We start from the raw sequence: 26,604 nt of genomic DNA on the forward strand, positions 1-26,604 counted from the left end.
GGAAGGGCCTGGTATCGCTTCAAAATGATTTCAGACTTTATTTCATATAAAACGGACATCCACTGAAATATTTTAGGCAGTAGCAAGATAATTATTAATTCACTTTTTCAGTAAACATGGACTGAGTGCCTGCTTCTTGCCAAGCATTAGGGATGAATAACACACAGCACTCTATCTCAAGGAGCGTACAGTTTGGTGGGTGAGCCTCTCGTGTAAACTAAAAACCGCAGCTAAGTATTTATTGGTAGTGCTATAGTAACATCATATTTTACGCTTATTTAAGGATAATAAAGAAGGATGAGAGGTTGGTCAATTTAACCTAAGTGTTGGAGGTAAGGGATTTGAACATAAAAGCTAAAAGTGGCTGATAAGATAACTTTTGAAAGATCAGTAAGAGCTCATTAGGTGAAGAACCAGAGAAAGGGCATTCTGAGTACAGGCAGACACATGATCAGGGCATGGAGATTTCAATCAGTCTGACTTGTTTGGGAAAGTGTCTGAGTCTATCTGCAACGCGGGGGTGAGTGGGTGGGGTTAACAGCAGCTAGAGATACAAATCATCACCTTTGAGCCCACAGTAAGGGGTCCTGACTCTGGCAGCAGTGTGGAAAACAGGTGAAGTTTGGGGTCAATAAACAGGTTAAGAGATCATCACAATTGCCCATTCAAAAAGATCATGACACTAAACAAAACAACAGCAATGGGGATGGTGAGAGTAGTTGTCAGGTGTCAAGCAGTTAAGGCTGCAGACATGATGTGGAGATGAGGAAGGAGGAGTTTTCCAAGTTGACACTGTGGCTTCTGGCCTGGGTCATTCTGGCTGAGGAGGGTGTCTATTCCTTTAATCTTTGCCTCCAGGAACAGGTAATAGTATTTCTTCAGTCAACCACAGACTATTTCATCATTACTAGTGAAAAACAGAAATAAACACTTTGCAGTATTTGTTGCTTTATAAAGTACTTTTCCAGATGCATCTCATTTGTCTTCATCATGTCCAATAATTTAACATAGGGTTTGGCAATCAGCAACCACTTGTTGATTGAATGAATAAATGAATGAATAAAAACAGTGTTAAATGATGTTGGATAGAGATTGAATATTGTGCCTGAATTTAAATCTTAAGCATTGTGAATCTTTTTGAATCTTGAGTATTAATAATCCTAAGTATAGTGCCTGTAGTTTGGATTGAATTCTGATTCAAAGCCTAGTGTTTATTGCAATGAACCATAACAGTAGCTTTCTACACAGAAGGAAAAATAAAGATTTCAAGCCATAGCAATCAGTGTAAGATTGAGCCCCTTACCATTTTCCGCTCGTGGCCTCTAGTTATAAAATGGTAATAATATCTCTCTTAAGAGACTATTTTATGTTTAAATTAAATGAGATGATGAAATCTTCCAACACTTGGGAGGTACTGGACACAAGTTAAAGGAATATGCTTTGATCATATGTTGCCCTACTTTACAGCAATTCTTTTCCTTTTTCATTCTTGCCAGTTTGTGAGATGCTGGCTACAGAATGTGGTCATTAAATTATTTCTAAAGATGATACAGAAAGGCTCTCAAGAAGACTCTACATCTTAGTACTTCCCTTAGCAATTTCCACACATTAACAATTCACATAAACAAGTTTCAGACTCAATTTGGTAACATAGACAATCATTCACTAGCAGGCAGCTACACTTAATGGCCACGTAGGATGAATGTATGGCCATGTAAGCTGAAGGAAATTCCTGGTCTCTGTCATTTAGGTGCTCTGACAGTACTTGAGTGAAAGATTCACTCCAGAGAGTTATGAAAAATTTTAGTGCTAGGATTTGAACTTTGTTGCTGTTGATTTGTGAGAAAAAGGAAATCATTCCAAATATGATTCAACAACGGGCTAGCTATCAATTCTAACCATTGGTCGCTATTTGGCATGGTACAACGATTGATCTCAATAGACATTTTACAAGTGTATGTAATTATGCTTGACACACTATTATAATCAACAATGGAATCACAGGCAATACAAAAGTGAAAGACCAGTGAGATGGGTAGAAAAGGCCCTTTAGGACCAGGACATGTGGGTTCCAATATAAGCCCTGCCAAAAATGAGCACAATAACAGGATAAGTCTCTTGACTTTTCTGAGCTTCAATAAATTTTATAGTACATCACAGGGAATGGTAAGGTTTAATATAATGATATAGGTAAGATTGCTTTGTAAACTCTAGAATGCCATGTAAGTAATAAAATCAAGGTGCTATCTTTGTCGTTACAGTGATCTTCATCATCATCATTGTCCTTACTTAGAATAGTCTCAAACTGAGTTTCAAGTTCAGGGTATTGATTGAAAGAAGAGCACAAGGTAGCCATCAATGGAGGTTCCCTTGAGAAGCAAAGTTCAATAAAAATATAAGAAACATATGCAATTTTTAGTTTTCTAGCAGCCACATTTAGAAATGTAAACAAAATGCAAAAAAGAGTTGATGAAATTAATTTTAATAATGTATTTTTGACCTAATATATTCAAACTAATATAATTTTAACATGCAAAAGTGAGTTGATGAAATTAATTTTAATAATATATTTTAACTTAATATATTCAAACTAATATTTTAACATGTAATCATTATAAAACTGATTTTACATTATAAAATGTTTAATTACTATAATTTTCACTTTTTTTATGTTTTCTTTAGAATTATAGCATAACTAGGATGCTAAATTTTCATCAGAAATACTTGATCTGCATTTAGTTTTTATAATATTTAGAGAAAAAGTTGATGTATGTATCTATGATGTTTCAAATACACTTAAAAGTTCTCCATAACTGAATGTAGGGCCAGTTTTTAAATTTAAATTAATTAAAATTAAAAATTTGGTTTCTCAGTTGCACTAGCAGCATTTCCAGGGCTCTGTAGGTACATGTGGTAGTGACTAACAGACTGGGTAGCATAAGCTCTAGAGTATAATAATGTTTGCCAGGATTAGGGGTGGTAGAGAGAGAATAGTTCCACAGGTACTAGGAATCAGCAGGGACATGAGGAATAGGAGCACAAAAAACAATGTGTAAGAAGAAGAGTAATCATACTAATAATTTCTCACATTTCACTTTAAGAAGTACTTAGTTAATATTTAAAATATGCCAGGTACTGGGGATTCAGTGATAATTATCCTTATCCTTGAGCAACTTAGTGGCCAACAGTGGAGTTAGATTAATAAAAGTTTATAGCAAGTTACAGTTTAACTAGAGTTATGTGAGTGCTACTTCATCTTTTCACCACACTGTAAACTCAGTAGGAATTATCATTGTTTTAGATGAGGGTAACTGAGCTCAGAAATGCTATTTTACAATATTGAGATGAAACTTTGGGTTCAAGGATACTACTCTACACTCGACAGGATCATGCCAGAGGGGAGAATGTTTCCAGACTGTGCACTTGGTAGGTGCTCATGTCTTTTTCAAAATAATTGACATTCCTGTCCTTTGGTATATCTATCTACATTATTGGATTCTGACCACAGGGAAGAGTGAAAACACTCTAGAGTTTAGGCCGTCTTACCCTTTAGTAATTAGTCTTAAGATCCATCAGTAAAACATAGCTACTCCTTTTTAATTCAGAAACAGGCCCTGGGGTTGAAGATACTTTTCTTTTTCTCTTTCTCTCTATCATAACTACTGGAAACATCTTTTTTCAAGGCAGGAGGGAAAGTCTAACCTATTTTAGAAGAGAAATCAATTTCAAGACTTAGAATCCTCTTGAGCAAGGTAAAAATCCTTAAGGCTCTGGCGGAGAATTCTCTTAGGAAGATCCACATCCTATAAGGAGTGTCCCACATAATGAGCCTTCTCAGTTCCATGAATTGCAGCAACTTATTTTCCTCCAGAACTTGAAGCCGACCTGCTCTATGCTTCCCCTATCAAGCACATCTATTTGATATCTCTAGGCACATCTGTTCCACTGCTCCAATTGTCTTAAGTGTCTGATAGAGAGGCAGGTGTGAGTGTCAGGATCCTCTTTCTTTGGCGGCAAAAGTTTCTTCCTATAGGAGCCACAAGCATCTCCATCTGATAGCCTGACATCGTTCTGCTTCACTGGCTTTGATTTGGAACCTCTACACGTAAAGCCAAATTATTATTTCGCTTGACCTGCTGAAGTACCAAAGAGTAAAAATATTGCAGACCATTTTTCTAGTTTGCTATCTCTCTTGTATTGATTGTGCTCATCCATGTTGCTGTGCTGGAAGTTGCACTTAAAATATCATATAATGCAATGTTTTCTACCCATTGAGAAAGTGTCAAGAATGTCACTTCTGGAAAATAACTGTCTTTGAGAAAAAAAAATTAGATGTATAACTTAAGAAATGAAGTTAAAGGAAAAGGGGTGGCTTAATTTAGATTAAAGCTCAATAATGTGCTTTAAAAAAGAAATGTGTTTTTTATTCTGAATTTCATCACCATGGATTGTATCACAATTTTTTTGTGTGCTGTGTATGAGAAAAAAGAATAGACTCAGCAAGGGAAGAAGAATAGAAAAAGAAGGAATAAAGGGAAAGGGAATGCCAGGCACAGTGGCTCATGCCTGTAATCCCAGCACTTTGGGAGGCCGAGGCAGGCAGATCACTTGAGGTCAGGAGCTTGAGTCCAGCCTGGCCATCATGGCAAAACCCTGTCTCTACTAAAAATACAAAATGTAGCTGGGTGTGGTGGCATGCACCTGTAACCCCAGCTACTCAGGAGGCTGAGACAGTAGAATTGCTTGAACCAGGGGGGTAGAGGTTGCAGTGAGCCAAGATCATGCCACTGCACAGAGCCAGACTCTGTCTCAAAAAAAAAAAAAAAAAAAAAGAAGGAAAGGAAAGACAGCATTTGCTCCTCTATGTCTTAATCATATCTTTATCATAGAAGGTCTTCGTTACTTTAATCATGTTTTATTCTGGTACTGCATACTACCTTTTGCTATCAGTCTTGCACCCTTTTCTTAAACTTTCATAACATAAAAGTGAGTTGTTAACACCCCCCACATAAAGACTTCATCCTGAATTATTTTGCTGACTCAGGCTGGATGGACACTACACCGAAGTTTCTCCAAAGCCTCTTTTTGAATCTGATGCTAGCACAATGTTATGGTTTCAGCCCAAGATTCACTCTGGGTTTATGACTAAAATAGTCTTCTGACTACAATGCCTCAGATTTTCTTCATATATTTTCTCTTCTTTTAATAGCTCTGCACCTGCTTACCTCCAGGGCCTGTTCTGTGCAACCTGCTTTGGGAGACTTCTGTGAGTCAGGAGAGACTCCCTATCTATGTCTCCAACAAAACGACAGAGAATGTCTGAGATATTAATATTTCCAATGCTTGATGAACAAGTGAAGGATAGATGGATGGATGAATGGGTGGATATATGGATGGATGGATGGATGGGTGGATGAATAAATAGACGAATGAGTCAATGATAGGATCCACATGACACAGGGAAGGATGAAGCAAAAGACAAGGTGAGACTATATATGCAATAAGCTGTTACCCAGAATACTATGAACTGACACTTAACCAGCTCTGCCACACAATGATAACTGATAAGGCTAAAAGTGTCCCTGAGCCTCCAAAAAAGTTAAAGTGCCTTCTGAATTCTCAAAGGAAAAATAAAGTGCATTCCTTGTAATTCAGTATTCAGAATATTAGGTTGAACTCAAACGCTCTGAATTGGCAACACGTGTAAATATTGGTGTACATCAATGTGATTTTTTTAAATAGCAAAAATTAAAAATGAAAGAAAATTCAAAAATTAATTAGCCCAACAGGCTTATTATATGAACTGTCTATACTCCTTTGTCTATTTACTCTCTAATCACTCATAAACTTGCTTCTAGCAGCTTTGTTCTCACTGTTCCCTCAAGCTGCACTTGTCAGGGTCATCAATAAGCTGCACATTACCAGATTCTGGGGTAATCACAGTCCTCATCTTATTCAGCCTACTAGCAGCATTGAAACAACTGATAATGTTTTCATTGAACCTACTTTTTCACTTGGTTTCCAAGACAATATTTTCTCTTGGTTTTGCTCGTAACTGATATTTCTTTTTCTCAGTGTCTTCTGACGGCTTCTCCTGTTCTCTAAACCTGTGCTCCTGCCCCTCATTGTCTGTGCCTTTACTCATTCCCTTGGTGATGCCTTCCACTGCTATGGTTGCAAATCCATTCATATTTAGATGACTCCTGGATTTTAATCTCAAACAATTTCCCACATTTATCTTACTACTGACTCAAGATCTCCATTTATAGATGTAGCATCTATATCTACAATCTATGCGTAACTGTCTCTGTATCAATATCTATATTTTCTCTATATATTTTAATATCTAACTCTGATCCTTTGCTTCTTCTCTACCCATGCTAAGTCCACTCTTCTTACAGTTTTCCTCATCTCAGTAAATGAAATTTTAGAGTCATCCTTGATTGTTCTATTTCTCACACATCTCAAATCCAATTCTAAAGGAAAAATTTCATGCTATGAAATAGACCTTCAGAATAAACCTAGAATGATTTTTCCCTGCTTTCCCTGCTACCACCCTAGTCCATGTCACTAGCAGTGCCTAACTGGCCTCCTTGCATTTACAGTTGCCCACCCTCTGCAACAGTATCCACTCCATAGAAGAGTCAGAGTTTTAAAAAGTGGTCAGATCATGCCACAAATCTACTCAAAATTCCCCAATTAGATTCCCCTCTCAGTAAAAAGCAAATACCTCACCATGAGCTTCGCGCTCTGCATGACGTGTTCTCTGCCAACTCTCTGACCTTGTCTTTTACCACCTGACCCTCGTTCACTATGCTGCAATCCCACAGCAGCCTTGCTGTTTTGGTGGCTATATTAAGCATGGGTTTGCCTCAGGCTCTTTGACCTCACTGTTCCTTCTGCCTGGAACGCTCTTTCCCTACAAACGTGTATGTGCTTGTTCCTTTATTTCCTTTAGGTCTCCGTTCAAATATCACCTTAGCAGAAATGTCTCTACTGACCACATTATTTGAAATTTTACCCACCTGCTTCTTTAACCTCTTTATCCTGTTTCATTTTTTGTAACTCTTAGAAGAACTTGACATATATATTTACATGTATCTATTCATTTGTGTGCCTGTCTGTTTTTTATCTCTTCAAATACAATTTGAATTCCAGGAGAAAGAGACTCTACCTGTTTCGTTTACCACTGCCCTCAGCACCTAGAACAATGCCAGAACCTAGTAGGAACTCAATAAATAAATAGTTTAAAATATATGAATAAAATGGAGACTTAGACAGTGGCCTGGAGTGGCCTGAAGAGTCAGTAAAAGAGATGGAATTCTGCCTCCCAGTTTGGTGGTATCCTGCTTGACCGCTAATAGACGGATTTCTAAGCAGATGGGATTGTAGGAGTATTGTGCATGTTCATATACAGAGCATAGAATATCAACAGTTCATTTGATTATTATTTGCTGATTATTCACTTCGTGTGAGGCACTGAGGCACAGAATGAATAATGCAGAACACATATTCTCAGACTACGAAAAATTCTCAGGAAATTGTACTGTTGGAGTCCAGGCAAAGAACTCTTTTCCTAGGTCCATGGTGTTTGTGTAATTAAGATGATAATGCTTGAGTAAGTTCTGCAGAATTGAATGGCCAGGCAGAGGTAAGGGCATCCTAAACAATGAGACAACATGTGCCAAACTTTAGAGTCACAAGAGAGGCCAGCATGTTTAGGAAATTGCAAGAAATACAGATGACAAAAAGAATGAAAGGAGAGGAGGGAGGCCAAAGAGACAACCAGGGACCACACGGTGGAAGGCTTGAGAGGTGATTCTATAGCATGTGGATTCTAGTCCTGAAGACTGTTGGGATACTGTGAGTGAGAGATTTTAAACAAGAGAAGAGAAAGAGGATTTCCATTTGGGAAAGATAATTCTATTTGCCAGTACTGAGAAACGCTGTTTGGAAAGACACAAGGAAGCCAGTTAGGAGGCAATTGTCATAATACAGGCAACAAGGTAATGGGGGTCTGATATAAGGTGATGGTAGTGAAATGTATTCTGTTATGCAAATCCTGTTGGAATTATAGAATCATAGTTAACATAAACATGTTGCCTCTGTGTCCCTTGGAGGAAACAAGAAGAGCAAATAAGTACCGTCCTTCAAAGTCAGCATCCAGGCTTTCTCTCATTCAGAAAACAGAGGCATATATATATACATACATATAAAAGATTAAAATCTCAATAATCAGCCCTGACAACAGGGTTGGTATCAGTGACAAAACTTAGAAAAGATAAGAAGAGGAGCTTGTAATGGTATAGCTAAGATAAGCATCTAGGTTTTTTGAAAAGGCAGAGATGAACAGAGACAATTCAGACACAAGCTGGCAAGATTAGGGATGGCTGGGTATGGGAAAAGAGGTGAGACTTTTCCAGGGAAACTGGAAGCATGAGACTGAAAATGATACCCTTCTTGGGGCTGGAAGCAGGCCAAGACCCAGTGAGAATGTTCTCACTCTTTGCTCCCCCTGGCTTCTGAAGCCTGCTCTCCTTTTATAGAAGGATGATTGTGAACAAAGACTTACAAGGGAGAGGGATAGAGAAGAACTGGCAGAATAATTTTCTGACTACAGAGGCTGAGTTTCCACAATGTAAGACCCATTGACAAGTGGCTATTTTTTTCATAATAAAGACCAGATATTTGATGCATTATTTCTAAAGCCCAATGATACATGGGAGAGTACAGAGAGAAATTTGGAGAACATTATTGAAATTAGAAGATAAAGAGTTTGAAGGTTCAATGTTCTAAATCACTCATCCTCCCTATTTCTTTTCTCCCATTTGTAAAGTACAAAAGGTGGTGATGATAAGCCCTACCTTGTCAGTCATCAATGTGGGAAATTTGGGAAAGAGGTCGGCCCCACATGTTGGCTCACAACTGCAATCACAGTGCTTTGGGAAGCCAAGGCTGGAGGATAGCTTGAGGCCAGAAGTTTGAGACCAGCCTGGGCAACATAGACACTATTGCTACAATATTTCTGTTTTTTAATTAGCCAGATGCGGTGGCCCGCACTTACAGTCCCAGCTATTCGGGAGGCTGAGTTGGGAGGATCTCTTTAGCCTAGGAGACTGAAATTATAGTGAGCTATGATCATGCCACCGTCCTCCAGCCTGAGTGACAGAGGTAGACCGTATCTCAAAGAAAAAAAAAAAGAGAGAGAGAGAAAGAGAGAAGTTAAAAACTTAAATTGTCAAATAATATTATTAAATATTATTTAATATTTAAATAAATTTATTTAAATTTATTTAAATAAATATTTTTAAATGTGAGTAAATTATTAAATAATCTCCCCTCGAGATTTTCCTAAATGATAAATAAGCTATTCAGTATGTTGAAATGTAAAGGCTAACCTTAAAAGATATATTTGCATTTTTCTTTTGTTGCACATTTTCCCCCATGAAATGCTAAAGCCATTCTTAATTGTAAATGTTTAACATGCATACATGCAATGAGGATCTGGCTTCCAGGATACGTTATTGTTCTATCTTTTCTTGTCCTTCTTTTCTCAGCTACTTTTAGGCCATTTGTTCAAAGTGTTATTGCTAGTTAGGTGCCATCTACATGGTATTTTGTAGCTTCCATGATGACAGACGCACAAAATGAACAATGAATAACTGTAAAGAAAATGTGCATGAGCCTTAAATGTTATTATTCTCACAATCTCCAACTATAGGATCTTCAATATTGACTGTGACAAATGCACACCAGTGATTGTTCAGCCAGGACTTAGATGCTCAAAAACAGACTAATGTCACACCCCAGGGTCTAGGAGCCTGACTCCTAGTTTAGTGCTTTTAAATTCAAGAGTTTTTCTACATCTGCATGCACCAAACACTTTCTGCTCCTGCTTCCTTGACAAATGTGCTATTTCAAAAAGATGTAAAATCCTGGGAAAAGTAATTGGAAGGATGTGCGCCCCTAATGTCATGGGCAAACACCAAAGCTAGGTTGTCAGAGAATCACTCATCCCCTAGTCAGGCCATTGGCTTTCCAGGTCCAGCTTACACTAAACAGAACAGTGGAATACTGATCAGAGAAAAGGAGAAGACTGTATTCTGGCCAGTGGGAAGGACAGTGCAGAGCCTTGACAGGAGTAAATGTAGGCTTGTTCTGGGAAATTAAAGTAATGTAATATGTTTGAAGCTTAGACTTGGAGCAAAGGTGTGAGGAGCTAGTGGAGAGAGATGGGACAAAAATGTAAAATAGGCGTGAGACTGTGAAAGGTTTCCAGTCAGTTTTAAAGGTAGTAAAGGATTGTCTTAATTATTCGTTGAGGGCGAGCAATGTTTTGACCTTAATGCATAGAGACGCTTTGGCCTTACAACACATTTGTTCAGGTCTTAAATGGCAACTTTCTCTAGGATTTGTCATTGGTGTTCCCCTATAACTTAATGGTTAGGGATACTTGCAAAAAAGAAGTACTGTAGGTTAAAGGTTAACAATCTACTCTCTGGAGTCATATTGCCTGAATCCATATGTCTGTTAGATATGCAACTGTGAGCAGATATTTAATTTCTTAAGACTCAGCATCTTCATCTGTAAAACTGAAGAAAACAATAGAGCTTATTTTGTATAGTCATTGTGGGGATTAAAAGAGTGTTTAGCCCAGGGCCTAGAATGCATCTGGAAAAGCAAACACATTTCCTTGTATTATTACGGTTGTTATATTTATAAGGGACTTTCATAGTTTCTCCTGTATGTAATGCAAACTTATTAAACATCTACAATGGGCAAGCACTACAAAAAGAAGAGAGTTCCCAGCTATAGAGATTGAAGAGCACCTATGCAGTACAAGCCTTTGGTTTGGCCAGAGCTCAGTGCCCTGTGGACACAGCACTGCATCCACAGATCTCAGCAGGCATCTGAAATTCTCATTTTCCTTCCACAATCAGTTGTCAGGACCTGCCTGAGAAGAAAAATTAAGCTTTGGTTCATGGTGACATGACAGTCTAAGGTGGAGGCTGTGTTTAAGTGGGGTCAGATGTTCTTTAGCTCAGTTCCCATTGAGATCATCTTTAGATTATGGATGGCACTGTGCTTCTCCTAAACAGTGATCTGAGATTGATCACAAACCTTCATTGTGCCTTTTGAAAGTGTGTGTTCATAGTCAAAAGTTTTCCCAATAGCCAAAATATTAATAATTTTTTGATGGACCCAAATATGCCATGTAGCAATAGTTTTTTAAAATCAGGTTTAACATATCAGTGGCACATTTGAGAGATTTTCTATTTTTCTACTTAGCTGTCAAGTTGATATAGCTAACATTTACTTTATGCCAGGTTCTATATTAAATGCTTTCCATGCATTACCTCATTTCATCTTCACAGCAACTTTTTTGTTCTTCCCATTGTATTGATGCTACAACTGAGGTTTCATGGCCTGTAAGAGGTAGACTTTAAATTACAACAAAGATCTGGTCTATACAAAGCTTAAAATTAGTAACCGCTGTGCTAGAGTACTTACTGTGAAAATAAAGAATTGTTTCCTTTTAGGATTAAAATTCAGATTCTTAAGATCCCCTTTGGCATTCCTCTCTTTGGGGTCAAATGCATGTGTAAAACATATTATACTTTATATGCACATATAAATCTCCATTTGCTGTCCTTTATGAATGGAAACAGCACCACTGAAGATAATGCAAAATACAGGTAGGGTTTTAAAGACCCATATGTGATGAGCAATCTGTGCACATAGAAGTGCTCATTTATATGAATTACTAGTAGTGTCTAGTCTTTATAGGTAACCAATTCACATACCAATTCACTCCACGTGCTCCTTAAAAATCTTATTCACTTTATGGCTTTCAATGATTTCTTACAAATTCACATATAGTTTTTAGGAACTTATATACAGCAATATCAACAACAGCAACAATAATAACAGAGTACTACTAACAGTGCCACTAATACCATTTATTGAAGTAATATATGCTTAGGCAGTACCTAAGCACTTCATATGTGTCATAATGTAGTAAAAATTATCCCCATTTTACAGGTAAGAAAACTAAGATTCAAAGAGGTTAAGCAATATATATTAGGCCATATAGAGTAAAAGATGAAGTCAAATTTCAAATACAAAGAAAACTCAATCCAAAACCACTGCATATTATTTGTACTATACTCAATCAGAAATAATTTTTGTTGTTGTTCAATACCACTTCTCATTGCTACTTAATCATATCTACTTCACTCTTCAACATTCTGGAAATAATTGGAAGTATTACTCTCTCCAGCCTCCCCTCGTCTGTTAGCCTCACCTCCTCTACTGAGAGTTGGCATTTCCTAGGGGGTTTTTGTGGCTAGAGATACAGAAGACTTTGGGTGAGGGGTACAAATGGGGGTGTGCTTGCTGAAATCACATTGTATACCACAGCAGATCCCAAATTGAACACCAACATTCATTAATCAAAACAGTCAGGCTCAAAACGTTGTGAGTGTTAAAAAAGCTGAGAGGGCCAGAAAAAGGTTTGGTAACTATTATATTGTATATATGTTGTTGTGGGAAGTCAGGGACCCCGAATGGAAGGACCGGCTGAAGCCGTGGCAGAAGAACATAAATTGTGAAGATTTCATGGACATTTATTAGTTCCTCAAATTAATACCTTTATAATTTCTTATGCCTGTCTTTAATGCAATCTCTGAACATAAATTGTGAAGATTTCATGGACACTTATCACTTCCCCAGTCAATACCCTTGTGATTTCCTATGCCTGTCTTTACTTTAATCTCTTAATCCCATCATATTCTTCATAAACTGAGGAGGATAAATGTTGCCTCAAGACCCTGTGATGATTGCGTCAACTACACAGAGTGTTTGTACAGCACGTGCGTTTGAACAATATGAAATCTGGGCATCTTGAAAAAAGAACAGGATAACAGCAATGTTCAGGGAACACCAGAGAAAAGACTTCTGGCTGCCAGTGAGCCGGATGGAACAGAGTCACATTTCTCCTCTTTCAAAAGCAAATAGGAGAAATATCGCTGAAGTCTTTTTCTCAGCAAGGAACATCCCTGAGAAAGAGAATGCGCCCTGAGGGTGTGTTTATAGACGGCCCCCTTAAGGTGTGCTGTCTTTTACGGTCGAAGCTGAAAGGATGAAATAAGCCCTGGTCTCCTGTTGCACTCCCAGGCTTGTTAGGACGAGGAAAATTCCCACCTAATAAATTGTGATCAGACAGGTTGTCTGCTCTCAAACCCCGTTTTCTGATAAGATGTTATCAATGACAATGCGTGCTGAAAATTCATTAGCAATTTTAATTTCGCCCCATCCTGTGGTCCTGTGATCTCGCCCTGCCTCCACTTGCTTTGTGATATTTTATTACCTTGTGAAGTATGTGATCTTTGTGACCCACACCCTATTTGTGCACTCCCTCCACTTTTGAAAATCACTAATAAAAACTTGCTGGTTTTATGGCTCAGGCAACGTCATGGATCCTGACAAAATGTGATGTCTCCCCTGGGCACCCAGCTCTAAATTTCTCTCTCGTACTCTTTCCGTTTATTTCTCAAACTGGCTGAGACATCTAGGAAATAGAAAAGAACCCATGTAACTATAGGGAGTGGGATCTCCCGATAATATGTATTGTGTATAACTCTGTTATTTAATTTATGAACTTGCAGACAATATGGATGTGTGTGTGTTTCAATTCATAATCTAGGAGTAGTTGTTAACTTAGGAATTCATAGGTGTCTTCAGAGGCAGTTATGAGTCAGCCATATTTATCACCAATTAATAGAAAAGGCTTTGCTAATTAATGTAAATATTAAAATAGGTTCCCAATGGTGATGAATTAGTAGTATTCAAGATCCCTGCATTGCTCAAGATATTTGAAGGCACCCCTCTCCCTAGTATGAAGAAAATGTTCAGTGAGATATTTGCCCATCACTCCCCAGGACAGTACTGAGGGCTGGATTCTGAAATGGATCTGCATCCAGCTATGACACCTGAGTATTCTCTTTTCCTAATGATGCCTATAAGGCTAGCTGTATCTTGTTTCTATGTTGTTGCATGTTCTGTATCAACCTCTTTGGTATGTTATGTTCACAGCACCTAAAGGACAGAGAATTGGTACATCTCTGAATGTATGGAACAGGCTATTGAGCTGTTATTGTGGAACTGCATTTAAAATAAATATCATTTCTTTTTTTCCCTCTTGGGTTTTTTTAATACTTTAAGTTCTGGAATACATGTGCAGAATATGCATGTTTGTTACATAGGTATACATGTGCCATGGTGGTTTGCTGCACCCATCAACCTGTCATCTACATTAGGTATTTCTCCTAATGCTAATTCCTCCCCTAGCTCTCCACCCCACAACAGGCCCCAGTGAGTGATGTTCCCCTCTCTGTGTCCATGTGTTCTCACTTTTCAACTCCAAGGATCTAGAACCAGAAATATCATTTGACCCAGCAATCCCATTATTGAGTAGATACCCAAAGAATTATAAATCATTCCACTATAAAGACACATGCACATGTATGTTTGTTGCAGTACTATTCAAAATAGCAAAGACTTGGAACCAACCCAAATGCCCATCAAAGATAAATTGGATAAAGAAGATGTGGCACATATATACCAGAGAATACTATGCAGCCATAAAAAAGGATGAGTTCATGTCCTTTGCAGGGACATGGATGAAGTTGGAAACCATCATTGTCAGCAAACTAACACAGGGAGAGAAAACCAAATACCACATGTTCTCACTCTAAAATAAATATTGTTTCTAAGAAATATCTCTAAGTATGGCTGAATTTGCTGACACTTGCTGTTATGATAATCTGATATCCAAGCACTCATGTTGAAAGAAAGTAGCTAACCCTCATTTCCATCTAATTTTAGGTGCTACCAAAATCTACTACAAATAACCTAATAATTGTACACAGACATCTTGGCATAGGCCAGTTCTCAACAACAGCAAAATTCTGAGCCTGGAATATGAGAGCTGTGGAAATGAGAGCAGAAAAGAAGCATTGAAAATAAATAAAATCTGGTCAGCGGAAATTTGACAGAACAGGTACTGAAGTCTGTTTCTTGCATTTACAAATTGAGTCCACTTTGGCATAAGATACCAGCAGACATCTAAGATGCAAGAGCTGAAGTGGAAGTTGACACCTTCCTTATACCCAAGATCTCTTTATTAATGATTTTCTCTTCCCAAAATAATTATAAGAAAAATGAACAATCAGTAGCCATTCTACCTACTGTAAGACAAATACTTGGATATGTCAAAGAATCCAACTGTTTATGTCCATCTTGTCCTACCATTCAAGTGACCAATACTTTGCTCTAGTATCTCCCCAACTCAGCCTCACTTCATCTCCATAAGTAAGTACTGAGTGCCTAGTTGTGTTACATGTGTAACAGATTTTCCTGATGAAAGTTCTCAATAAAATTGATGTGACTGTATAAATTGTTCAGGCCAAATGATCATCTAAAACAAGTTCCATGTGGAAGTTGGTGCTATATTCAATCCTCGTGTTGCTTTTCCAGTTTCCTAAGTAATAGGCAACATTTTGGGTTCAGGTGTCTATTTCTCTTTCCATTACTGCCACCAAAGTTTACAAAATTTCTAGGGAAAATCACAGTCTATGTGTCACCTCTCACTAATTAATGTAGGGTAATACATGATCGCAGCTTTCTTAAGGAGCAACATAAATGCGTCATCGCAGAGCAACGTAGTCTTTTTCAGGACTTTTTCTTTCTTTCTTTCATAAAGCAAAACTAAAGCTAGTGAACAACCAAATAGAAAACAAAAGTGAACACACACACACACACACACACACACACACACAGACACACACACAGAGCAAACCAAAGAATCTCCTTCTTAATGGACTCTCTAGGATGCTTGAGTCTTTTTATCAGTTGAGAAAGAGTCAGAAACTGCTCAGCTTCCTAGCCCTTTAATTCACTATTCAGTAGTCATGAGTCAGACTGAATAAAATACTCCTCTTCTCCGGTATGTCTAGAAAAGAAGCAGTAGAGCACATAAAAGCATTGACATGTTCTAAAGAGAGGTGGCTTTCTGTTATGATTCCACCCTGTTTGGACTTACGCTTACCTTGCATTCAGCCCAGAAAGGTCAATATTTGGAAGAGAACAAGATTATTTATGAAACCGCAGGAACACACATTTCATTTGGATGTGCTAACTGTGCTTTCCGCACTTTTTTTTGCAGTGTCTCCATAGGAAGCCAATATAAATGCTACCTATTATTTTTGTGAATTGAGCTCTTAATTTGCATCTGTTTTCTATTGGATAACTCCAGGAAATTGAGATCACAAAGTTTAAAAAGGAGAATACCTGTTTAATGTTCCATGGCAGTCAGATTTTGTGCTTGATGCTTGCTCACAGCAAAAGTCTCCCAGGCAAGAGGCAGAATGAGCAATTTAACCAATCACTGACTGCTTGAGTCCATTATGGGAATGGAAAATAAGGCCATTGCATTAATGGGGGAAAATAAAGTCTCATTTTGAGCACTGCATTGTTTAAAGAGAGACTTATTTTAATGTCTGTCATATAAAATGGATATTTTAAAGCAATACACAAAAATTCAGAAAAGTAGTCTATTTCAAAGTTATAAACATACAGAAATCCAGCATTAAGGGCACTAAAATAGCATATCTATATTTTTCTTTGTTGGGTCTAATAAAGACTAATCACAAACTTTAAAATGCAATGCTTTGTGCAAGTTTTATAGATATTGTTGACTCCTTTAGTCTCAGAAACTAGACCTTACTAAATGTCTCCTAAGTGTCAGGGACTTTGTATACTTTTTCTGTTTTAATATTTACAATAAATTATCTTGTAAGATAGCTGCTCCTTTTTTTTTTCTTTTCTTTCTGATGAAGGTTGGATACTATATTTGTCTGTTGATGTATCGGTTAGCTGTTGTTGTGTAACAAGCAACCACAAATCTCAGTGATATGCAACAAAAAGTTGACAGCTTATGCATATGGAATTAGCTCTCGTGTTCTTAGCTGGGCTTTCTCACAGGTCTGGAGATTTCCTGGTTGTCAGCTGGGATGACTGGAGCAATTTGACTCTGTTCTACTCGTCTCTCAAACTGTCACAAGTTGCTCCAGACACATTCTTCTCATTGTAATAGCAAAGTTGTAAGAGAGTAGAAATGCGCAGTTGCTTTTGCAAGCCTCTGTTAGCTCATTTCTATCAACACTTCATTGGACACAACAATGCATATAGAAAATATACTCTGCATCTTACAAAAAGAAGTTTCAAGTTTCCACAACAAAGGGTGAAGAACTGGGCCCAATAAAGCATCCCATATACCACAGATGATAATCTTGTCTATTTATTTCACCAAATTAGTGTCCAATTTCTGTTAATTAAACTTACAACTTATCAGCAATACTTGCTACCTTCCTATATAACGTAGAAAACTAGAAACCAAACCAGACACTCAACAGCCTTTGTATAAATCAGGTAAGTGTTCCAAAACCTTCTAAACTCATTTATTATTTTTATTCATAATGAAGATGGTGGTCATAGTAGTCATCATTACTGACATTTATTGTATTTCAGACACTGACTAAACACTTAGAAATCTTACAGTGATTCTGAGTGGGTATTATCCCAGTTTTACAAATGAGGAAACATACCAAGGTACAGAGTGATAAGGAAAATGAGATGCAGAGAGATTAAGAGATCAGTCCGAATTTGTCTTGCTGGTAAGTATTGAACCTTGAATTTAAAACCAGATCGGTCAGATGATAACACCTGGGCCCTCAACTGTCAGTCATTCCATAAGTCAAACCATCCAAATGTAATAGAGAGAATTTCACGTCATTCCTCCTTGAGGAAATTACCATTGCTTCATGTCTCTTGACTATCAGAAAAATATTACATTACCCTAGTGTCATTCAAATTCCAATGTACTCTGGGTACAATATTATTCTCCACTCTTTCCCAACACATTTGTTCTAATGGTGCAAAGTGCTCTGCCATGTCCTCAAGAGGCTTGCTCCTTCTCACTTTCCTATCTCATTTTAGGTCCTCTCCAACAGTGCCCCTCTTCACCCATCTGCCTTCTAGATGTCTGAACCAAAATGTCCACTCCAGTTAATTACACTTTCAGTTTGTAAAAGCATGTAAGAGCTTACAAAGTGCCTTTGCATTTCTACATACATTAGTCAATTCTGACAACAACTGTAAGGACAAATAAAAGTTAAAACAACAGGATTGATATTCCATATTGCAAACAAAGGAAGAGACCTCCCCCCTTCTTTTTCTTGGAGCATTTACTTTAGAATATTTAAAATTATAAGTACCTTTCTCCTCTCTTTAAAATGTACATAAATTATTTTGAAAACTAGATAGGCTTTTGTCAACTTAATGACCCAGGAATGTCTTTCTCAAACACCTGAAAACTATCTCTTTGAAATGTAACCATCAAGAGAAATAGAACCCGTATCTCCCAGTGGCCGTGAGAGAATAACAGCCTAAATTCCCTGGGCACCTTGCTTCAAGTTGTAAAACTAGTTCATCTCAGAAAGTTATGAGAAGTTTGTTTTTGCTATGGCCAAAGCCAATTAACTAACTCAGATGGTCACCTCAATTATTAGGTAAAATTAGGATGAACTATGTGTGACAAATGGTACTGTCAAATCCTCTTATTTGAGAACGAGTTCTTTATCATGTGAACATGTATGTAATAGGTTGTACCTGCTTGGCTATAGAAAACGGTGAGAGTTCTTCCTGTCTTTGTAGCTTCTCGGTGGATTTCTTATGAAGAAAAATCACATTCTGGATTAATGTTCAATTAATAATAAAACTATTTTCTTTCTGTACTACCTTTGTACAGAGGATCTTTGGGTTGAGGGAAGATTTTGTTTTTTATTATTTCCCCAATATACTTTGCAAGGTAAATATTATACTCATTTTTACAGCCTAGGAAACCAAGGCTTAAAGAGATGAACTGATTTGCACATTTAGACAGCTAGTAAGTTGTAAAACTAGTGGGTCTATATGTGCATGAGATCTGGGATCATTTGTCTTGCTGATAATTGTATTCCCAATGTCCCACACAAAATACGGCATATAGTAAAGGAACAGTTAGTATTTTGGGATGCATAAATAAAACCCTGAACCAAACTCCTTCCAATATTATATTTGTTACTAACTTTGTAGCAACGCTACATTGCTACAAATTTAGCAACAGTGAGTTGCCCACAACAGCTTGGAAACTGGGGGAAAAGATAATCATCTGACAGTGAATTTGTGGGAATAAAATAAATTCGACCTTTAGATAACATGAGAGTCAAGGAGGCTGACACCCTATGCAGTTGAAAATTCATGTATAACTATTGACTCCTCAAAAAGGTTAGCTACTTATAGCCTACTATTGATCAGAAGCTTTATTGATAATGAAAACAATCAATACATATTTTGTACATTATATTATATATTGTATTTTTATAATAAAGTAAGCTAGAGTAAAAAAGATATTAAGAAAATCATAAGAAAAAGAAAAAAAAATTTAAGAGACAGGTTTTTCACTCTGTTGCCCAGGCTGTAGCGCAGTGGTGTAATCACAGTTCACTGCAACCTCAAATTCTTGGGCTCAAGGGATTCTCCTGCCTCAGCCTCCTAAGCAGCTGGGACACAGACACACATCATCATTTCCAGTTAATTTTTAAAGGTTCTTTTTTGTTTTTGTTTTTGTTTTGTGTGTGTGTGTGTGGTTTTTTTTTTTTTTTTTTTTTTTTTTTTTTTTTTTTAGAGAGATGCAGTCTCACTATGTTGCCCGGACTGGTGTTGAACTCAAGAGATCCTCCTGACTCAGCCTCCTGAATAGCTAGGATTACCAGTGTGAGTCACTGTGCCCAGCAAAATATATTTAAGTGAATCATCCTAAAGGTATTCATCCTCATAATTTTCATGTTGAGTGGGCTGAGAAAGAGAAGAAAGAGGAGTTGGTTTTGGTGTCTCAGGAGTGGCAGAGGCAGGAGAAAATCTGTGTGTAAGTGAACCTGCACTATTTGCACCTGTGTTGTTCAAGGGCCAACTTGTATAATGTGGATCAGAGTGGAGATGATAGACAGTACTAGCTGGATTCCCTAGGCTAAGAATTCCTAAGCCTAGCTGGGAAGGTGATGGCATACACCTTTAAACACGGGGCTTGCAACTTAGCTCACACCCGACCAGTCAGATAGTAAAGAGAGCTCACTAAAATGCTAATTAGGCTAAAACAGGAGGTAAAGAAATAGCCAATCATCTATCACCTGAGAGCACAACAGGAGGGACAATGATCAGGATATAAACCCAGGCATTTGAGCCAGTAACGGCTACCCTCTTTGGGTCCCCTCCCTTTATATGGGAGCTCTGTTTTAACTCTATTAAATCTTGCAACTGCACTCTCTTCTGGGCCATGTTTGTTAAGGCTCGAACTGAGCTTTTGCTGGCTGTCCACCACTGCTGTTTGCTGCCATCATAGACCCACCACTGACTTCCATCCCTCCAGATCTGGCAGGGTGCCTGCTGTGCTCCTGATCCCGTGAGGCGCCCATTGCCACTCTTGATCAGGCTAAAGGATTGCCATTGTTCCTGCATGGCTAAGTGCCTGGGTTTGTCCTAATCAAGCTGAACACTAGTCACTGGGTTCCACGGTTCTCTTCCATGACCCATGGCTTCTAACAGAGCTATAACACTGACCGCATGGCCCAAGATTCCATTCCTTGGAATCCGTGAGGCCAAGAACTCCAGGTCAGAGAACACGAGGCTTGCCACCATCTTGGAAGTGGCCTGCTGCCATTTTGGAAGTGGCCAGCGATCATCTTGGGATGATCTGGGAACAAGGACCCCCAGGTAACAGAGATATTCAGTAACTCTGAGAGAGAATACTTTAGCACCTAGGATTAGATTATAAGTTGACTAAAAATATAAAAAGACATAAAGAAATAGTGCAGTGATGTTTGGGGAATCAGTGTGATCAGTCATGGGATCACTGAAAAAGAAAACAGAAGCAATTTCTGGCAGGATCCATTCCACTGTTAGTTACATGGGTAAAGACAACTTTAACCAACAGTGTCATTGGTAAGACCATCCCTAAAGTGAAATGGAAGCATCAGGTCTTGTTTTGATCCAGTTAAAGTATAGAGTTATTAACTCAAAAAAAAAAAACAAAAAAAAAAGACGATCAGTGGACTTTCAGCATCTGTTGCTTAACTTTATAGTGTTAATTGGTAGCTTATGGTTCATTTTTGCTTTCTAGTAAAAGAATATTTTCTATTCTAGTCATGCAGACATGGCAGTTTTCTGTCTGTCTCAGTGTCATAGAAACTTCAGTTAGGACAAGTTAGTCAAACTCTTAGGACTTCATCTTCTCTGGGCACTGGCATGAGCAAGTCTCTGTGTCTTCAAAAAAGAGGATCAAATTAGATTGGCCTCCTCTTACACCATCAGGTTTCAATGCATTTTATGTGTGATACACATGATAGAACAATTTCACGGACCTGAAATACTGTCCCCAGGAAGTGTGCATGCACCATAACATTTTTCCTTGTTGCCCACTCAAGAAAATGTATAAAAAGCAATACAACATAAGGCAGATACCTTGCAAAACATTTTCACACTTTGCTAACAGGCAGGCTGTGTAACAAAAGATGGGAGGAGTTTAGGTCACCATATACATGTAGAAAATCCTGATAGAATAAAGTGGTGGTTTGCTGTAGTTGGTTCACAACAGCTCAAAAGAGCTAATTCTGTTTGTCTTTTTCCATCTCTGCATTCAGTGATATTACATAGATAGTTTGAAATATGCAGGGTGAGAGTACTGTCATCACAGATTTTAGTATATCCATACATATCCATGATATCTTTAAAATATTTGGCTATGAAATACTTTTGGCAGTGATGTTATGTTAAGATAAAATTGAAATCCCTATATGTTACAAAAAACAGAATGAATTAAAATAGTATTGTAACAACTATTTCATGTTCCAGTTACATGTGACACACCATGCTACAGGTCATTCCTTTATTTGCTGATTAACTAATTCAATACATGTTCAAAAGCCTACTATGACCAGGCTCTGCTATATTAAGACACTATAGTTTAATATTGTCCCCTGATATCACTCCCAGACGTAAGCATTGTCTGAGTTTAACTCTTTTCAGTCTCCAAATACTCATCCATGTGTCCTTGAAAGCAGCTCCTCTCTGGTTACTAGCAGATGATGAGATTTTCCAATTCCATCTGTAGTACCTAACATTGCTTCATACAATATCCTATGTGCCATGCTAAGTTCCTTACACAATCCTCATTCCTCAAAGGTACTACAGTATTTTATTATCCCAACTATTACGGGTGAGGAAATTTGGGCACATAGAATTTAAATAATCTGTCCTAGACCACATACTAGCAAATGCTAGTCAAAATTCAAACCTAAACAAACCTAAATAAAAAATTCATATGCATATTTAACACTATTCTTTGCTACCTCCCAACAAGATTTTTAAGGCTATAGTGTGACACTTCATGTGCTCAGAAGAGAGTAACACACGGACTAAGTTCATTCATTTGTTCATTAAGCATTTACCCAGTTCTTACCATGAGCTATGGTAATTGTGCTTCTCAACATGTATCCTATATGAAGGGGTGGCCTGCCCCTCCACACCTGTGGGCGTTTCTCGTTAGGTGGAACGAGAGACTTGAGAAAAGAAATGAGACACAGAGACAAAGTATAGAGAAAGAAAAAGTGGGCCCAGGGGACCGGCACTCAGCATACAGAAGACCCACGCTGGCACCGGTCTCTGAGTTCCCTTAGTATTTATTGATAATTATCTTTGCCATCTTAGAAAAAAGGGAAGTAGCAGGATAATAGGATCATTGTAGGGAGAAGGTCAGCAGTAAGACATATGAATAAAGATCTCTGTGACATAAGTTTAAGGAAAAGTGCTGTGCCTTGATATGCATATGCAAACATCTTCATAAACCTTTTTAGTGCATGAAGAACAGCATTGCGCTAGCAAGTCCCACCTTTCGCCCTAAGGCGGTTTTCTCCTTTCTCAATAAACAGAACATACAATCGGGTTTTACACGGAGATGTTCCATTGCCCAGGGACGGGCAGGAGACAGATGCTTTTCTCTATCTCAACTGCCAACAACTGCCAAGAGGCCTTCTTTCCTCTTGTACTGGTCCTCCTCAGCACAGACCCTTCACGGGTGTCAGGCTTGGGGACGATCAGGTCTTTCCCTTCCCACGAGGCCATATTTCAGACTATCACATGGGGAGAAACCTTGGACAATACCTAGCTTTCCTAGGCAGAGGTGCCTGCGACCTTTGGCAGTGTACGTGTCCCTGTGTACTTGAGATTAAGAGAATGGTGATGACTTTTAACCAGCAAGCTGCCTTCAGGCACTTGTTTAACAAAGCACACCCTGCACAGCCCAAAATCCTTTAAACCTTGAGTCACCACAGCACATGTCTCTTGCAAGGACAAAGTTGGGGGTAGGGTCACAGATTAACAGCATCTCAAATACAGAACAAAATGGAGTCTCTTATGTCTACTTCTTTGTATATAGACACAGTAACAGTCTGGTCTTTCTTTCTTTTCCCCACACTATATACATTCAGGTATGCTCAGAAGTGCTCCAGGTAGTTCCCTGCAGAGTCTCAGAAGAAATATGGCTCATCTTCCAAGAAATCCAAATTTTTAAGAGGAAGGGGGTATTATTCTCACGATAAATTAAATATATATTGGAAATAGAATGTAAAATTTATGTGAGTTTTAAGAACGCTGGAGAGTTCCCAGAGATTTCACACTTTGGGACAGCTACCTTGGCCTTGCAGTTCATTTTCAATCTGGGAATACTCTATGGCTGAAAATATTCAAAATCTTAATTATTACATAAGAAAGCAGGCTCCATAGTGAGAGGACCTGGGTTTACTTGATTGCCCTCTTTTTGTTGTTGTCTCTCATGCACTATGCTGCAGTATATATACTGGTCTCCTTTCTGTTCCTGCTCACTCTTCACCCTGGCTGGAAGTCTCTTTCCCTACAACTTCTTTTTTTTTTTTTTTTTTTTTTTTGAGACGGAGTCTCGCTCTGTCGCCCAGGCTGGAGTGCAGTGGCCGGATCTCAGCTCACTGCAAGCTCCGCCTCCCGGGTTCAGGCCATTCTCCTGTCTCAGCCTCCTGAGTAGCTGGGACTACAGGCGCCCGCCACCTCACCCGGCTAGTTTTTTGTATTTTTAAGTAGAGACGGGGTTTCACCGTGTTAGCCAGGATGGTCTCGATCTCCTGACCTAGTGATCCGCCCGTCTCGGCCTCCCAAAGTGCTGGGATTACAGGCTTGAGCCACCGTGCCCGGCCTCTTTCCCTACAACTTCTATGCCTAATTTGTCTTAGCAGATTCAGTTCCACTTAGCTTCAACTCAACTTTCATTTTGTTAAACATTCCTTGACTCTCCTACCTAAAGCCACAATCTATAGCCATATTTACTATATTTATCATTAAATTTAATTTGTTTTTCATAGAGATATCAGTAGAGGAAGTTATCTTCTTTATTGTTGCTGTTTGTTTTCATGTATTTTCTTTATCACAAATATTTAAGTATTCCAAGATACAGAAACTTGTCTGCTTATTTACATCTTTCTTCCCAATCTCTATCATAATACCTAACAAAAAGGGATATTCAATAATCCTTGTTAAATGAGTGAATAAATGATGGACATGTAAATCATTTGCAACTTAATTAAACCCTCTCCTTCAGTGTCTATATCTATTAAAAGAGGAAAGTATAGTATTTTTTCAGTGTCAGCATGAAAATTTATAAAACATATATGTAGCATACCTAAAAGCATGCCCATGATATAGTAAACACTTAATAAATGTCATAACAGAACATTATTTATAAAATAAATATTATAACAGAACTACACATAAAATCTATGTATAAGAGCAACAAAAAAGCACTTTACTATGTTTCACAGATACTGCATTGAAGAGGCATACTAAATTAAAACTATATAGATTCTTTAAACCCATGTCTTAAAAACCACAACCAAGCATCTGGTAGATTTATGTTGGTCTTGTCACTGTGGACATAAGCTGTATTATTTTCCAAGAGCAGTGAAAACCATAAAATCCTTCCCTCATAAGAAGGCTATAAAATGTAATCAATAAAATGTAAGACAATGGCCATAATGATTAATACCAAGGGCATGAGCAGAAAGCTGCTTCTTCTGGTTAATATGTTATAAATGCTTATAAGTTGTGGATATGTTTATTTATCTTTTTATGTGTTTAGTGCTGACCACTTATATGTAAAATATGACAATATGATGTTTGCCCTTTTTAATTTGAAATCATAAAACCTTGAATTGAGGCTGCTTCATTGCTATAGAAACTAGTCTGTGTTCAGTATCAAAACTTCAATTTTTAGACTCTCTTCCATGTTAACCAACAGACATTTTACCCTAAAATCCTACTTTTCAAAGTAATCCAAAAATTGAGGTTTATTTAACTGTTGTATTTTTAAAACTACAAGTTTAAGTTTTGATTCATTTTCACAGGTTGATAATCCAGCTCACTTGCAAGATCATATCATGCATTTGAAAATATTGTTTGATGGTTGTAATGGATTCTGTTATAGATGCTGGGGAAATGGCAATGTATATAGCACACCCAGTCCTGTTAATGGTGTTTACATTCTAGTGTTGGGGGGAGAGAGAAAAATGAGGCAGATGTGGTAGATTGCATTATTTTTCCCTATTCTTCAACCTACCTTTTCTACAGAGCCTTTGACAAATGTCTTTGCACTTCTTCCCTTTAGAGACAGAGGACAAATGCTTGCCAGCAGCTTGAATTTGCTAACAGTTTCCTATATTCTTTTTTTTTTTTTTTTTTTTGAGACAAGGTCTCATTTTGTCACCCAGGCTGGAGTGCAGTGGCACAATCTCGGCTCACAGCAACCTCCTGATTCAAGCAGTTCTCCTGTCTCAGCCTGCCAAGTAGCTGGGTTTACAGGCACACGCCACCAAGCCTGGCAAATTTTTGTATTTTTTTGTAGAGGCTGGGTTTCACCATGTTGGCCAGGCTAGTCATGAACTCCTGACCTCAAGTGATCTGCCTACTTCGGCCTCCCAAAATGCTGGGATTATGGGATTGAGCCACTGGTCCCAGCCCTATGAGCCATTTTTGAAGTTTTGGCATCTGAACTAGGGTCCAGCTGGACTGACTACCATGCTCTCAAGGACTCTAGTTTGTAAGGATGAGTTAAAGAAGATCATTTCCTAACATAGCCCACCAATCATTGTAGCTAGTACTGATTAGGTCTGTGTACTTCCCTTTTATTCAGTATTAACAGTGTATTGTCCATTATTATTCCAGCTCATTTCCCAATGACCTGCACCTGATATTCTTGTTGCCTTATTATTTCTTCTCTTCTTCACCTTACTTTGTTCAATCTTACTTCTACTTCACCATTTCTGTGCTCTGGAAACTATTCATTTTGTTGTGAATAAACTTTCCTTAATTTACAAATATTTTTCTACATCATAAAAGCAATACAGGCATACCTCGTTTTATTGTGCT

At 38.0% G+C, this 26,604-nt stretch overlaps 1 long non-coding RNA gene across 2 annotated transcripts in view; it reads left to right on the plus strand.

Moving 5' to 3' along the window:
• LOC135968739 (uncharacterized) overlaps positions 1–15,055 on the plus strand; it is a 33,642-nt gene extending 18,587 nt beyond the window's left edge. For both annotated transcript variants that reach the window (XR_010583693.1, XR_012428249.1), the window contains one exon: positions 14,887–15,055. This is a non-coding gene — a long non-coding RNA (uncharacterized lncRNA). The remainder of the gene's footprint in view (positions 1–14,886) is intronic.
• Positions 15,056–26,604: the final 11,549 nt, after the last annotated feature.

The sequence above is a fragment of the Macaca fascicularis genome, chromosome 1 (assembly GCF_037993035.2).
Source record: "Macaca fascicularis isolate 582-1 chromosome 1, T2T-MFA8v1.1".
In the NCBI taxonomy this organism is placed as follows: Eukaryota; Metazoa; Chordata; class Mammalia; order Primates; family Cercopithecidae; genus Macaca; species Macaca fascicularis.